Source organism: Ovis aries, chromosome 3 (assembly GCF_016772045.2).
Source record: "Ovis aries strain OAR_USU_Benz2616 breed Rambouillet chromosome 3, ARS-UI_Ramb_v3.0, whole genome shotgun sequence".
NCBI classification, from domain to species: Eukaryota; Metazoa; Chordata; class Mammalia; order Artiodactyla; family Bovidae; genus Ovis; species Ovis aries.
In genome coordinates this window covers 124623840-124640948 of record NC_056056.1, presented here as the reverse complement: position 1 = coordinate 124640948, position 17109 = coordinate 124623840, and positions in this window count along the sequence as shown.

Below are 17109 nucleotides of genomic sequence, written 5' to 3'. Positions count from 1 at the left end.
CTGTTACTACAACTAGTAACATTTTGTCCTCATCCTATTTCTCAGCAGCATTCCACTGGCCACTCCCTTGTCTTCCAATAAATCCCTCCTTACTCTCTCCCCATTCATTCTTATTTACTTGAATATCAGATAGTAGAGTCCCACAAAGCTGCTTTAAGCACCAGTCCTTTCCTAATGTATATTCTGATTATGTAACTCCATCAGTTCCCATGGCTTGTATCTCTACATCAATGGCATTTAAAGTTACATATCCAGACTAGACTTCTCTGGGGATCACAGGAGAGAAAATTAGTTGACAGTTTCAGTGGGAAGTTTCACATGTGTCCTGAGACATGAGGATACTCTAGACAGGCAAATAGTTTGGCATTTCTTTTAGTGTTCTTTAAATATTTATTATCTTGCTCATGAGAGGAAGAACTGTTACTAAAAAATTATGTAGAAGCATTTATCTACTAAATCATTTTATCTAGAGTATTTGAAAACAAATAATGATAACTCTCCCACCATTGGTGGGTTTTTTCCCCCTCTTGTAGCATTTTAAACATCTTTATTAGAAGCAATAAAAATTTAAAGAGATGTAGTAGCTTTTCATCTTGGAAAGTTCAGAAATACCAAGATTCTCAATGGCATTGAGGCCTGACTCATTATTGCTTCTCTGTGGTCCTTATTAAAAGGAAAGTTGAATTACTGATTACTCTGTCAATTTCTTCATATCAAAAATTACTTAAATATTTGAAGAAAATTTAGAATAATAGAAGTCAGAAGCAATGACTCTGATATAGGTCACATAGCAACGTGGAGACACTTGAATCTTAAAATTTAGTTCCCATGAGATAACCAACAGAGAAAAATCTTTACTTACAGGAAAATATATACATATGTACAGACATAGAAGTATCTACTCTTATTGAAGCATACTCTTCCCCAGGCACTATAGCAGAGGTTTTATATTAATATAAGTTGGTAATAAATTAACCAAGTTTTGATGTTGCAAAGATCTGAGTTTAAAATCCCATGTTATCACTTCTTAATAGGAATACTTTGGACACCTATCTTTTTGATTTCCCCAAGGATCATTTGCCTTCTATAAAAGAAGAACAGATTTTATTTTCTTGGGTTCCAAAATCAGTGTGGACAGTGACTGTAGCCATGAAATTAAACAATTCTTGCTCCTTGGAAGGAAAGCTATGACAAACCTAGGCAGCATATTAAAAAGCAGAGACATTACTTTTCCAGCAAAGATCTGTATAGCCAAAGCTATAACTTTTCCAATAGTCATGTACGGATGTGAGAGTTGGACCATAAAGAAGGCTGAGCACTGAAGAATGGATGGTTTGAACTGTGGTTGTGGAAAAGACTCTTGAGAGTCTCTTGGACTGCAAGAAGTTCAAACCAGTCAATCCTAAAGAAAATCAATCCTGAGTATTCATTAGAAGGACTGATGCTGAAGCCCCAGTAGTTTGGCCACTTGATGTGAAGAGCAGACTCATTGGAAAAGATCATGATGCTCAGAAAGATTGAAGGTCAAAGGAGAAGGGGGTGGCAGAGGATGAAATGGCTTGATAGCATCACCAACGCAATGGACATGAAACTGAGCAAACTCTGGGAGATAGTGGAGGACAGAGGAGCCTGGTGGGCTACAGTCTCTGGGCTTGCAAAGAGTGAGACATAACTTAGAGACTAAACAACAACATCAACAACAGTGAAGAACAGTAAATTATATAAATGAGGTTGTTGAGAGATTTAAGATTGTACGCAAAGCCCTTGATAAAGTACCTGACACATAGTCCATAATAACAGGCTTTATCACCCTCTTCAACAGAAGCAGCAGCTGATATTATCCCTGGATGTGCTTCAGTCTTCATTTTATTTCATATGTATCTTCATACCACTCCTCTGTACCAGATTATCATTCCCACTGTCCTTGAGGAAACTGAGGCTCAAGGTAATCCAGCCAATAGTTGGACATAGGCAGAGTTGAATCCATGTGTGTCTAACTATAGAGCCCCTGCTCTCTCCATAGCACTGTGCATATATAGTGTAACTTGTCCTGATTTAGAGAACTGACTTCTCTTCTCCAAACCAATTTGCACATATCTTTGCTCATACCAATTCCCTGATCTACTGACTCATTTGGGCAAAACAAGAATTTTCTGGGCCAATGAAATAAAGAATTGGGGCCAGAGAGATATATGTACCAGTGTAGCTGTATCAAGATATATGTACCAGTGTGGCTTCCCAGGTTGCTCAGTGGTAAAAGAATCTGCCTGCCAATGCAGGAGACATGGGTTCAATCCCTGGGCTGGAAGATCTCCTGGGGCAGGGAAGGGCAACCCACTCCAGTTTTCTTGCCTGGAAAATCCCATGGACAGAAGAGCTTGACAGGCTGCAGTCCATGGGGTCACACAGAATCAGACATGACTGCGCACACACACACATATGTACCAGTACCTCAGTAAGAAGGAAGCTACTGATACACTCATATGATTACATATACAAACCCACATCACCAAGTCCATATTACAGTATATCTCTTAGAGATAAAGTACAATTTACTCAACAACAAAATTATCATGTAAAATTATAAATGTAGAGGGAAAGACTTATTACTTATAATCCTTTACTTTTCTACAATCTTTCTTTTTTTTTGAGAGTCTAGTTTTTAACAGTTTCTAATCTGTGCAATCTTAAATTTCCCTAGAGAAGTCATCTGTAGTCCAAGGATGTTCTGCTTTGTTGAAAAATAAAAGAGCATTATATAATTGAGGCATCATTTATGTAACCAGAGTCGCTGGAGCTTGCTACTACCACAGGGCAAAGACTCAAGAAAGCATCTAAAAGTGTACAGCAGGCAGAGTTATCAATAGAGAAAAAAAGCTGTGCCTACAGTACCTTCCTGCCAGGGAAGAAACAGGATGATTACAGTTCTCCCAAGCTATACAGATTAAGATCTACAAGACAGGATTTAATGCCACTTAAAACTGGAACTGCATGTTACCGCATGCCTACTTTGTTGTCAACAATTCAAAAGCAGTTAAATTTTTCCAAGCTAATATATGTGTTTTCACGTATACATTCACCTTGTACAACCTGGAATGGTGGTGAATAAGAAATAAAAGATTACTCATGTTTATTTCAGGTCTAGGCAGTCTGTTTAAATGTGTGAGTTCCACTGGTACTTTATTTCGTCGGTTTAATAAAAACTTTAGTGGATTTTCTTTCTGTGCTAAAGCAAACTCTTTCAAACAATACTTAGAGCACAGGCATAAGTAGATAAAACAGAAAGAGTCTTTCTTGTTAAGCCATGCCAGTTCTACTCTTGCAATGCAACTGGTAAACACACAGGAAGAGTATCTTTCAGTCTTCCTGAAGATATTCTTAAATATATGTTAAAGTTCTCTGCATACTTCGTCACTTCAGTACTTGCCTAGAGACCGATAAATCTGTTGGAGTAACATATTTTGCAAATCAAATGTAGAAACCCAAGACATGTTACATCAAATCAAAGTCTGTCCTGCAAACAAGTTGTTTTGGAAAGGTGGAACGTGAAAGTGAAGTCACTCTGATTCTTTGTGACCCCATGAACTGTAGCCTACCAGGCTCCTCCACCCATGGAATTTTCCAGGCAAGAGTACTGGAGTGGGTTGCCATTTCCTTCTCCAGGGGATCTTCCTGACCCAGGGATCGAACCTGGGTCTCTCACGTTGCAGGGAAATGCTTACTGTCTGAGCTATCATAAGGCTCCAGATTTTCATTGGCTTTTTCCCCCAGTCTTAGGAGAAATAGTTGACACATACCACTGTATATGTTTAAGACATACATTGCGATGACTTGCTTTACATATATTATGAAATGATAATTACTACAGGTTCAGCTAACATCCTTCATCTTTATAGATATAGAAAAATTTAAAAATTTTCTCCTTGTTACGAGAATTCTTAGGACTTACTTTCTTAACTTTCCTATGTATTACACAGCAGTGTTAATTACAGTTATCATGTTGCACATTATATTCTTAGTACTTATTAATCATATCTGTAAATCTGTAACTTTGACCACCTCCCTTCAATTTCTCCTCTCCTCATCCTCCGTCTCTGGTAACCACATCCAATCTCTTCCTGTGACCCTGCTTTTTTGTTTTCTTTAGATTCCACATATAAGTGGGATCATGTATATCTGGCTTTCTCGGTCCAATTTATTTCACTTAGCATAAGGTCTTCAAGTTCCTTCCATTTTGTATAAATGGTAGGATTTGCTTGGTTTTTATGGATGAGTAATATTTTGTTGTGTGTGTATGCGACAACTCCGTTACCCATTCAACCATCAATGTACGTTTCTGTCTCCTGGCTATTATAAATAGGCTATTATAAATAATGCTGCTATGAATGTGGGGATGCAGGTGTCTTTTAGAGTCAAGGTTTTCATTTCCTTTGGATATAGTCCCAGAAGTAGAATTGCTGAATCATAAGGTAGTTCTATTTTTAATTTGAAGATCTTTTATACTGTTTTACATAGTGGCTGTTCCAATTTACCATCCCAACAACCGGGCACAAGGGTTCCCTTTTCTCCACATCCATGCCAGCATGTTACTTCTGGTCTTTTTTTAAATTAATTTATTGTTTATTGAAGGATAACTGCTTTACAGAATTTTGCCATTTTCTGTCAAACCTCAACATGAATCAGCCACAGGTATACATATATCCCTTCCTATTTGACCCTCTCTCCCATCTTCCTCCCCATCCCACCCCTCTAGGTTGATACAGAGCCCCTGTTTGAGTTTCCTGAGCCATACTGCAAACTCCCATTGGCTATCTATTTTACATATGGTAATGTAAGTTTCCATGTTACTCTTTCCATACATCCCACCCTCTCCTCCCCTCTCCCCATGTCCATAAGTCTATTCTCTATGTCTGTTTCTCCACTGCTGCCCTGTAAGTAAATTCTTCAGAACGATTTTTCTAGATTCCATGTATATGTATTAAAATACGCTATTTTATCTTTCTCTTTCTGATTCACTTCACTCTGTATAATAGGTTCTAGGTTCATCCACCTCATTAGAACTGACTCAGATGCATTCCTTTTTATGGCTGAGTAATATTCCATTGTGTGTGTGTACCACAACTTCTTTATCCATTCGTCTCGATGGACATTTCGGTTGCTTCCATGTTCTAGCTATTGTAAATAGTGCTGCAATGATCAATGAGATACATGTGTCTCTTTCAATTTTGGTTTCCTCAGGGTATACACCTATGAGTGGGATTGCTGGGTCATATGGTGGTTTTATCCCTAGTTTTTTAAAGAAGCTCCATACTGTCTTCCATAGTGACTGTATCAATTTACATTCCCACCAACAGTGCAAGAGTGTTCCCTTTTCTCCACACCCTTTCCAGCATTTATTGTTTGTAGACTTTTTGATGATGGCCATTCTAACAGATGTGAGACAATATCTCATTGTGGTTTTATTTTGCATTTCCTTCAGATGGAGCTAGTGATAAAGAACCCGCCTGCAAATGCAGGAGACACAGGTTCAATCCTTGGGTCAGGAAGATCCCGTGGAGGACGAAATGGCAACCCACTCCAGCATCCTTGCCTGGAGAATCCTATGGACAGAGGAGACTGGCAGGCTACAGTGCAAAGGGTCACAAAGAGTCAGATACAACTGAAGTGACTTAGGACAGATGGAATGACTTGTGATGTTCAGCCTCACTTCATGTACTGCCAACCTTCTATAGTAAAATGCTTCACCATTCTCTGAACTGCTGTCAAAATGCAAGTTTGGAAAAATGTATAATGTAGACTTCTGAGATATAGGAGATTTCAGTTCAGTCAGTTCACTTGCTCAGTCGTGTCCAACTCTTTGCGACCCCATGAACTGTGGTACACCAGGCCTCCCTGTCCATCACCAACCCCCAGAGTTCACTCAAACTCATGTCCATTGAGTTGGATGAGATGGCCATCCAGCCGTCTCATCCTGAGTCGTCCCCTTCTCCTCCTGCCCCCAATCCCTCCCAGCATCAGAGTCTTTTCCAATGAGTCAACTCTTCACATGAGGTGGCCAAAGTACTGGAGTTTCAGCTTTAGCATCATTCCTTCCAAAAGAACACCCAGGGCTGATCTCCTTTAGAATGGACTGGTTGCATCTCCTTGCAGTCCAAGGGACTCTCAAGAGTCTTCTCCAACAACACAGTTCAAAAGCATCAATTCTTCGGTGCTCAGCTTTCTTCACAGTCCAACTCTCACATCCATACATGGCCACTGGAAAAACCATAGCCTTGACTAAATGGACCTTTGTTGACAAAGTAATGTCTCTGCTTTTCAATCTACTATTTAAGTTGGTCATAACTTTCCTTCCAAGGAGTGTCTTTTAATTTCATAGCTGCAGTCACTATCTGCAGTGATTTTGGAGCCCCCAAAATAAAGTCTGACACTGTTTCCACTGTTTCCCCATCTGTTTGCCATGAAATGATGGGACCAGATGGCATGATCTTAGTTTTTTGAATGTTGGGCTTTAAGCCAACTTTTTTGCTCTCCTCTTTCACTTTCATCAACAGGCTCTTTTGTTCCTCTTCACTTTCTGCCATAAGGGTGGTGTCATCTGCATATCTGAGGTTATTGATATTTCTCCCAGCAATCTTGATTCCATCTTATGCTTCTTCCAGCCCAGCGTTTCTCATGATGTACTCTACATAGGAGTTAAATAAGCAAGGTGACAATATACAGCCTTGACTATTTGGAACCAGTCTGTTGTTCATGTCCAGTTCTAACTGATTTTCCTGACCTGCATACAGATTTCTCAAGAGTCAGGTCAGGTGGTCTGGTATTCCCATCTCTTTCCAAATTTTCCACACTTTCTTGTGATCCACACAGTCAAAGGCTTTGGCATAGTTAATAAACCAGAAATAGATGTTTTGCATATATGAAAAGACATTTATCTCGTTATTTGGATGCTTTTTGAGCACAAGTAAGATAGGATTGCTTACTTGGTATTAAAGAGCACAGAATTGGAAAGCAATGTGGATGAAGCTCAGCTCTACCACCTTATACCTATGTGGCCTTGAACCCCTGAACAAACCGCTTCCTTTCCTAAGTCTTAATTTCTAGTAGCTGTTTCTTGTTTAGTGGGAAAAAATATTATTATTTACCTCCCAAGGTTATCATGAAGAATATGAGATAATTTATCAAAGGTTTTAGTGAAATACCTACACACCCGTAAGTGCTCAATAAGACTTTGTTGAAAGAATGGAAAGGAAGAAGCTAGAGAGGAGGGAAGAAGGGAAAGGGAATTTGATTCTAAATTTAAGCATAACCAGAGAGAACTGAGGCTGAAGAAAGGATTGTTTGCACAGGGTGGAACATGAAGAAGCAATAGCCAAACACAAGATGACTTTTGCAAAAAACAGGCTATCTAAATATTTCATAGCCTCATAAAAGTTACATAACTCAACTGTGAAGTTTGCTGGACAAACTTATTTACCTTCTTTTTACATTATTTTCCTTTCATTTTTTCAATGTATATACATATATTTTTTCTGTTAAGAAGCATATCTAGAAGATGCCAGTTAATCTTGAAGTTGCGAATAGCAAACCAGCGAGGGTTGGGCTAACTTTAGAAATGCACACCCTTAAAATGATGCTGATGTTTTTCCCTCTGGCTGGCAAAATTATAGTATGCGTCTGGCATTAGTTTCCTCCACCTCATTACAGACCAGTGCCAAAGGAATCCCCAAACATCCAGGTACTGTTTTACTTTGTTCTGAACGACAGTTGAAGCTTTGGTACCTCCTGTTTCTTTTCAACTGGATAGGATAGTCATTTCTGCCCAGCTCAGAGTTCATCTCCCTTGCAGGGGAAGGTGCATTCTGCCGTTAAATCTAAAACAGCCTTGACATGTTGTTTTAATACCTCATGGATGTGGAAAGTCTGCTGTGGCCTCATGTGAGACGTGGGAAAAGATGTGATCTGGATGTGTTCATACACTGGCATGACAAATCGCACTTTCTGTGGGTTGAACACAATATCTGATACCTAAATTAACTCTTACTACCCTTTTGTGTGCTGCTAAATTATGTTACCATTTTAAGTGGCAACAGTGGGCTTATAAACTATTTCTCTGTCCGTCCTTCTCATACAGCTGAATTCTATAATGGAGTTACAATCATAGGAGAGTGCCTAAAGATCTAATTTAATAGAAAAAAATTCAGTATGGACACTTTAGCTTTTTAAGACATATTTTCTGATATTTATGGAGTGCTGCTGAAGATCCCCAATATGGTAACCACGGAGGACTCAGGAGATGGCAATACTGTGCTTGATGCTTTATCCAATTATGTTCGGTCCTCAGGACAATCTTATTAAAGTGATATTATGATGAGAAAAATGAGTCTGAGAGATGTAACTTACTTAAAATCATAAAGCCAAAAGTAATTCTAGGTATTAAATCCTCTCTGAATAAAAATATTTGAAGGATGCATTTATCCAATGATAATTTCATGAATTCTATACTTCACCAGAGAAGTTTAGGCATCTACACTGAACAAAGCATTGTGCCAGCACTGGGACTACACCAGAAGAGACCAGAGACAGTCTTTGTACTCATGGAGTTTCCAATCAACTAGGGAGACAGATGCTTAAAAACTGCAGTTAAAAAGACAAAGATATTCCATCTGCAAATGTTCACAGATTCCCCTCCCTCAAATAGTCTAATGGGAAAAAAGAGCTCATTTTCCCTTTCTGTGCTCACCCTGCCCTAAATAAAAGAAAGAGAATCTTGAGAAAGAGGAAGATAAGCCTATATAAAAACATATATGTGTATAATTTTATTATCAAATATCATTACAAAATATACATATAAAAACATAAATGTACAGGTAAATAAAGAACACTAGATTGAACAACCACACACTCACCACTGTAGTCAAGAAATACCCTTCAAGATTCAATCTGCTCACTGCTATGTGTCAAAGAAGTCAAACTCAGCTGAAATTCTGAAATAATAATTTATAGTCATGTTGCTCACAAGTATGAATAACTGCTTATAACTGGGTATAAGTAATATATTTAACTTATTCCATTTAATCACAAACAGTATGATTATGAGTAACCAAAGCATGTCAACAACTTTTTGTTTAAGTTCTAACTGATTGAAACAAAACTTTATTTGGTGGCACAAATGTTGGGTTCTTACGAAGATTAAAACAAACATGGTAATTCACAAGGGATTCATGCAGAAAATCAAAGCAGGTCCACGTAAGTGGCCAGTTTAGTGCTAGAAGTTCAGAGCAGCTAAAAGAAAAATTTTTTAGCCTAAGTTTATATAACTTAGTGGAAAAAAAATACTGTTCTTAAATTCCAGCTGAATAGAAATCTATCCATTCACGGCATGGAGTAAGTTAGTTATTCAGTGACGATAGCCCATATATCTACAGCATTAAACAAAACATATGCTAAAACAGTTCATTCAAAATTAAAGAAAATATAGATGATTGTTTAGATGTTATTTTCAACAATTCACTCATAGGCATTTGAAATCTGTTTTATTTCTTGCCACAAAAAATGTTATTGTTTTATGAATAAACAGTTTAATTTTAGACAAGCTCCTTTTCTCTAATTTATGGCAACTGGTTCAAAAAAAATTCCAAAGCAACTAGGGAGCTTGGTCACAGATGTCAGCACCCAGTGGTAGTAAAACTAAAGGGCTCTGACTTCAAAGAGTTAGGGGGGATTTGTCACAATGTAATAAAAAGAACAAATGTACAGACATCATAAGTGGCAGACAGGGCCAGAAACACAGAAATGAACACCATGGAGATAAGTCAATGTCTGCTGGGTGCTGTGTTTCTTAAGTTGTTTCACTCTTCAGCAACCATCCAGACACCCATATTTAGCTTCCTTTTCTGTGCCTGTGACCCCAAATTAACTTTATCTCCCATGACCTCCTCTCCTACCACGACACCACTCTACTTAAGTTTCCCTTTTGGCAAGCTGGAAAAGAAAGACTTTTATGATTGGAGAGTTTTGGGAGTTGATTTGTACTTTGCAGTTAATAATGCATTCGTCCCGTATTTATCTAGGAGCTTAAAAAGTGTTCTTAGGTCTCTGTCCTTTGATGTTAGCCCCATCTTCAGATCAGCTCTTTCCACAACATGGCCCCAAGCAGGTATGGGTTGCATAGCCCTCGATAGCCACAAGCTCAAAAGGAGAATCCTCGCTCTCCAGCATCTTTAACAATTCCTGGAAAATGATTCTGATTGGCTGAGACTGGATTCACGGCCTGAAACCCAAGGCCAGGGAGGGAGGTCGGGCTTGCCTCAATTAGGGGCACCACAAGGGAGAGAAGGAACACTATCTGAAAGAGAAGAGCAAAGTAGTCTTTTATCAGAAGAGCAGTGGTACAATGCTCCAAAAAAGTGAAGTATAGGAGGCAGTTTGAAAGGAAACTAAGAGGACACTTGCAGTCCCCAAGTGACTTGGAGCTCAGGTAGACAATAGGAAGACACCAAGGTACCAAAAGATAGTGCTTGGTTACTGCCTTTTACCAGATGGCAATCCTTGGGATAAAGAATAATGAAGTAACCAGAATGTTAATGATAACAGGAAGCTACCAGTGTCCTTAAAGCAGCTGGGAGAAGGTAATGCTACTGGAGCCGAGAAACTGCTTAATTAGACAGGAACCGAGACTCACAGGAAAAGCAGCCATGTGGCAAGGGCTAGTGTCATGAAGGAGGAGGTGCAGCCACACCGGGATGCCTCCTTTACTGGAGAGAGCAGGACAGATGTACAAGGGTCTCTCTTGCTTCCCCCCTCCAGCCTCCCTTCAGTGTATCCCGTTGGCTGCATGGAGTCAGAAGTAATCAACAAATGCATAAATTCATGTCCTCTGGAAAGGAGATGTCAAGATGGATTTAGAAGTTCAGTTGATTTGACTGAGCACCGATGAAAGATAAAGGGAAGGAACAGTAGAGAAAGCCTGCAGACTCAGAGGTAAAATGGGACCTGTGAAAAGAGAGGAGGAAGCAGATCAAAGCACTGGGTACTAAGGGTCTCAGACTGTCAGAGAGTCTTGAGAAAGACTCAACCAGTCTAACAATTTGCTGCTGCTGCTGCTAAGTAGCTTCAGTCGTGTCTGACTCTGTGCAACCCCATAGAGGGCAGCCTACCAGGCTCCTCTGTCCCTGGGATTCTCCAGGCAAGAACACTGGAGTGGGTTGCCATTTCCTTCTCCAGTTCATGAAAGTGAAAAGTGAAAGTGAAGTTGCTCCGTCTTGTCCAACTCTTAGCGACCTCATGGACTGCAGCCTACCTCCATCACATAAATTCTCCAGAGGGGAATCTTCTGTCCTGACCATGCTCACTCACTGACTGCAGGCTGCCTGTGGAACAAGGAGCCTTGGCTCCAAAGCTGAGGCAGATCCTAAAGGCCCCACCGCTGGTCGCACTCAGCTTCCCAAACTCCCTACGGCATGTTTTCTCGTGAAGGGAGTCAAGGACATATTATCCTCCAAGGCTGCTTCAGCGAGGGAGTTTGGGAAATCTAGATTGCTATGTTCAACCTCTGAAACAGAGAAGAACTGGAGGAGAAAGGGGAACAGATCAAGGGGCAAATGGGCTATTGACTGGCACACGGGCAAAGAAAGTATTCATTGGAGTAACTACATTCAATAGTTGTAGTATATAATGTTTTACTGTGTCTAGATTTGGGAGCACTGCTTTAAGATTAAAATTGTCTAATAACTCTTCTTAAGAAATCAACTCTTCATCAGATAAAACAAATTTCACGTTCAAGAATGTTAAGAACACTATGAACAAATCAAAAACAGAAAGTTGACCGATGGACAAAGACTGCAGAGCTGGAGCAACCCCACACCCACGTTCAGCCTCTTTCTTTTGTAGATGTTAGAACTTCAAAGAGGTTGAGTCAGATGCTTCAATTCAGAAAACAAGTCTGTGACACAGAGAAGGAAATGGCAACCCCCTCCAGTGTTCTTGCCTGGAGAATCCCAGGGACAGAGGAGCCTGGTGGGCTGCCATCCATGGGGTCACACAGAGTCGGTCACAACTGAAGCAACTTAGCATGCATGCATGCATGGGAGAAGGAAATGACAACCCACTCCAGTATTCTTGACTGGAGAATCCCAGGGACAGAGGAGCCTGGTGGGCTGCCGTCTATGGGGTCGCACCGAGTCGGACACGACTAAAGCGACTTAGTAGCAGCAGCAGCAGTCTGTGACAGAATCAAGACTAGAATCTTTTTTTTTTTTTTTACTTTTACAAGATGCTCACATCAAGGATCTAATAACCTTTAGCTTAATTTAAAATGCATGATAGTTCTATATAACAGAAGCTAGGCAATTTTGTATTTTACGTATACTTCCATGTGAGGAGGGCAAAAGAAAGAGAACCTGATGGGCAGTTTATTCCTTAAGCTGACTTTATTAAAAGTAAAATTCAAAACAACCAGTCCCCCAAATAAATGAACAGTTCTACTTTACTCCTTTAGCACATTTAATAAATCCCTAATAATTTACAAGTTGTTAGGATGAAATAAATCAGCCTAGGCCTAATCTATACCAATTGATTTGTAAGTTTTTTAACAGTTGTTTATAAATCTATAAATATACTTTGAGTAATTTTCTAACTAAGAACAGTGACATAACAATGGCATATTAAAAGGTCTCAAGTTGAGAGTAATGTGTATAAATAGTTATAATAAAACTTCAAGTTAATTATCTCAATTGGGATGGTAGTACCATCCAATTATAGCCTCTTGAAGATTTCTGAATATATGTTATGTTACTTATCCTTTGTTGGATAAGCACAGTTGTTTTATTACTGTTTATCTGTTATAAGATGCTGGATTGTAAAATGTCAATAGTGTAATGTATTTGCTCACAAATAGTTACATCCTGGAATTTTGCATTTTAATCACTTAGTCCACTCAGGACAGACTACAGGGAATTATTTAAAGATATCTTAGAGAAACTGCCTCCAGAAGATATTCAAACACACACATGCATTATCTGTGCGTGCGTTACGGCTATCTGCAAAATAAGGCTAGATGTTGTAGAAATCCTGGTGCACTAAATTTTGCTACAAAAGGCATACAAGGACATAAAAGTTTAAAGTTAGAGAACTAAGAGATTGGATCATGTCTCTAGAGCAGTGTTATTTTAACTTTATTTTTTGAGGGGTAACTTACAGAACGTGCTGAGTGGCATACTAAAGACTTTCAGGGAAATTGAAAGGAAATGACAGAAAAATGTAGACATAGTTTCAAGTCCTTGAGAAATTAAAGAAGAATTTTGCAATAGTCACTGCAACCTCATAAAAAAAATTTACTGATTATCAATTTTTGAAAGTATTTTTACAGCCTCTACATCTGAGCAAAAGCACACAGACAGACTACAGCCACAGTTTCTGTATCTGCAAGGCTGATGAAAAATTAAAAACACTGCACATTTCTTTAAAAACAAGTTCAGACTGAAGTAATATTTAGAATAACAGCCATGGAAATCACACAATGAAATGTTAAGTAAGACTGAAAATTCATTTTATGTGCACGGTTTTACAGTATCTTTCAAATGTATACTTCCATAATGTGTACTTTCAACTAAGATCTAAAGTATCTGAAAGTTAAAAACATCTTTGATGTAGATGTACCAAGATACAACTATATTGTGATATTTTGCCAGAAACATTCAGGTGATCTTAAATGTATTGTCAGCATACAGCTTGTCAGCATAGAGTGTTTTATTTCAAAAATGATAGGTAAAATTATGGACATCTTGTACGATTTTCCCTGAATCATATTTAAAGGGGGAAAAAAGCCTTCAGTGATTTCTAAGTCATGAATAATTTCTTTCCAATAGTCTATTAGGGAAAATGTGTAATAGAGTTTTAAATTCCACACTGGGCTCTAGATAGCTCTCCTAAATTTCCTACAAGTCAATATAATAGAGTTTCTGCTGTCCTAATGTTTGAAAATCTGAAATATATTTTCATTTCCCTAAGATTCTGTTCTTAAAAAACTCATCATTTCCTTCCAATTTATAATTTGATTTCATCTTTTCTAGATAAGGGTTGCAACTGAGTTGTGATGTGACAGTGTTAGCACATTTCCACCCCTTGATGGTTTGTATTTTGTGTCATTGAATATATATGTTCTCCTTTTTTGATTGAATATATGCGTTGGGTATGCCAGGGGGGTGTTAATTATGTTCTATTCCTTCCCTCCCAGTTCCTTCACATCATCCCTTAGGCAGAAAAGTGTTACTGTGACAGATCAGGTTTAAGGGCATCTTATTTTTTGCTGTATCTAAAGAGCTAGGGGTGGATAATCAGTCACCATGTCAAGTTCAATGTTAGCAACTGAAACAACAGCGTGTAGACATGAAGTCTTCAGATGGTCTCATGAGGTAAATAAAAAGATAACTTTCGATAAGCTGTTTCCCTAGAACTTCCCATATCCTCTCCACTCACGCACTTCAAGAGTTCATAGGCAGGATAGTTGTAACCATTAGGATAATTTCAGTTACAATGCACTAATTAAAAAATTCCCCAAATATCTGTGGTTTAAACAACAAAGACATGTTTCTTATTCATGCCCCACCCGTGTTATTGGGGGGAAGAAGCAAATGGCAATAAGAGAACCACTCAGAGAACATGACCATGATGTTTAGCTACTAACTATACATGTTGGTATGCAGAATAGCTTATACTTTAGTATGACTATTAATTCTACACTTAAAAGTCAACATGATAGTAGAGATAAAATGGGTAAAAAGTCATGAAGCTGTTAAAGGCAGTGTTTAATAATATCAACCATGAAGTATAAAGATATTTTTGGTGTTCTCCAATAGAAAATCATAAATTTGGTGAAAATCAAACTGGAAGTTAGACTTTATTACAAAAGAAGTTGAGATATAATCCAACCACTAGCTCTGGGCCAACAGAAAATAAGAACAGGTGTCAGAGGATACTCAGCAAATTTCATAAAGCAGGAAGGCTCCATATATTCAGATGATAAGATCAATACTGGCTAATGGGTACTTTGATACCAACATGTCGAAGAGCTGGGCATATTAAACAATTTTAATAAGAGTTTGATGGCATTTGGTTATTATTGAATATACATTTGTTTACTGTCTTTGTCTGAATTTTTCAATAAGGAGTTCACGATCTGAGCCACAGTCAGCTCCCAGTCTTGTTTTTGCTGACTGTATAGAGCTTTTCTATACAATTTGATTTTGATTTGATTTTGGTATTGACCATCTGGTGATGTCCATGTATACAGTCTTCTATTGTGTTTTTGGAAGGGGGTGTTTGTTATGACCAGTGTATTCTCTTGACAAAACTCTGTTAGCCTTTGACCTGCTTCACCTTGTACTGCAAAGCCAAATTTGCCTGTTACTCCAGGTATCTTTCAGAGAAGGTGATGGCACCCCACTCCAGTACTCTTGCCTGGAAAATCCCATGGACGGAGGAGCCTGGTAGGCTGCAGTCCATGGGGTCATGAAGAGTTGGACATGTCTGAGCGACTTCACTTTCACTTTTCACTTTTATGCATTGGAGAAGGAAATGGCAGCCCACTCCAGTGTTCTTGCCTGGAGAATCCCATGGACGAGGGAGCCTGGTGGGCTGCCGTCTATGGGGTCTCACAGAGTTGGACATGACTGAAGCGAGTTAGCAGCCAGGTATCTTTTGACTTCCTACTTTTGCATTCCAGCCCCCTATGATGAAAAGGACGTGTTTTGGGGATGTTAGTTCTAGAAGGTCTTGTAGGTCTTCATAGAACTGTTCAGCTTCAGCTTCTTCAGCATTACTGGTCAGGGAATAGACTTAGATTACTGTGATATTGAATGGTTTGCCTTGGAAATGAACAGAGATCATTCTGTCATTTCTGAGATTGCATTCAAGTACTGTATTTTGGACTTTTTTGTTTACTATGATGGCTACTCCATTTCTTTAAGGTATTCTTGCCCACAGTAGTAGATATAATGGTCATCTGAGTTAAATTCGTTCATTCCAGTCCATTTTAGTTCACTGATTCCTAAAATGTCAATGTGCGCTCTTGCCATCTCTTTACCAATTTAATTTGCCTTGATTCATGGACCTAACATTCCAGATTCCTATGCAATATTGCTATTTACAGCATCAGACTTGACTTCCATCACCAGTCACATCCACAACTGTGTGTAGTTTTTGCTTTGGCTCCATCACTTCATTCTTTCTGGAGTTGTTTTCTCCACTGATCTCCCGTAGCCTGCTGGGCACCTACCAACCTGGGGAGTTCATCTTTCAGTGTCCTATCCTTTTGCCTTTTCATGCTGTTCATGGGGTTTTCAAGGCAAGAATACTGAAGTAGTTTGCCATTCCCTTCTCCAGTGGACGACATTTTGTCAGAACTCACCACCATAGAAAACCACTAGACCACTCAGGAATGACCTAAACCAAATCCCTTAAAATTATACAATGGAAGTGAGAAATAGATTCAAGGATTTAGATCTGATAGAGTGCCAGATGAACTATGGATGGAGGTTCATGACACTGTACAGGAGGCAGTGATCAAGACCATTCTGAAGAAAAAGAAAACTAAAAAGGCAAAATGGTTGTCTGAGGAGGCTTTACAAATAGCTGAGAAAAGAAGAGAAGCTAAACGCAAAGGACAAAAGGAAAGATATACCCATTTGAATGCAGAGTTCCAAAGAAGAGCAAGGAGAGATAAGAAAGCCTTCCTCAGTGATCAGTACAAAGAAATAGAGGAAAAAATAGAATAGGAAATACTAGAGATCTCTTAAAGAAAATTACAGATACCAAGGGAATGTTTCATGCAAAGATGGGCACAATAAAGGACAGAAATGGTATGGATCTAATAGAAGCAGAAGATATTAAGAAGAGGTGCAAGAATATGCAAAACTATACAAAAAAGATCTTCATGACCCAGATAACCATGATAATGTGACCACTCACCTAGAGCCAGACATCCTGGAATGCGAAATCAAGTGGGCCTTAGAAGGCATCACTGTGAACAAAACCAGTGGAGGTGATGGAATTCCAGTTGAGCTATTTCAAATCCTGAAAGATGATGCTGTGAAAATGCTGCACTCAATATGC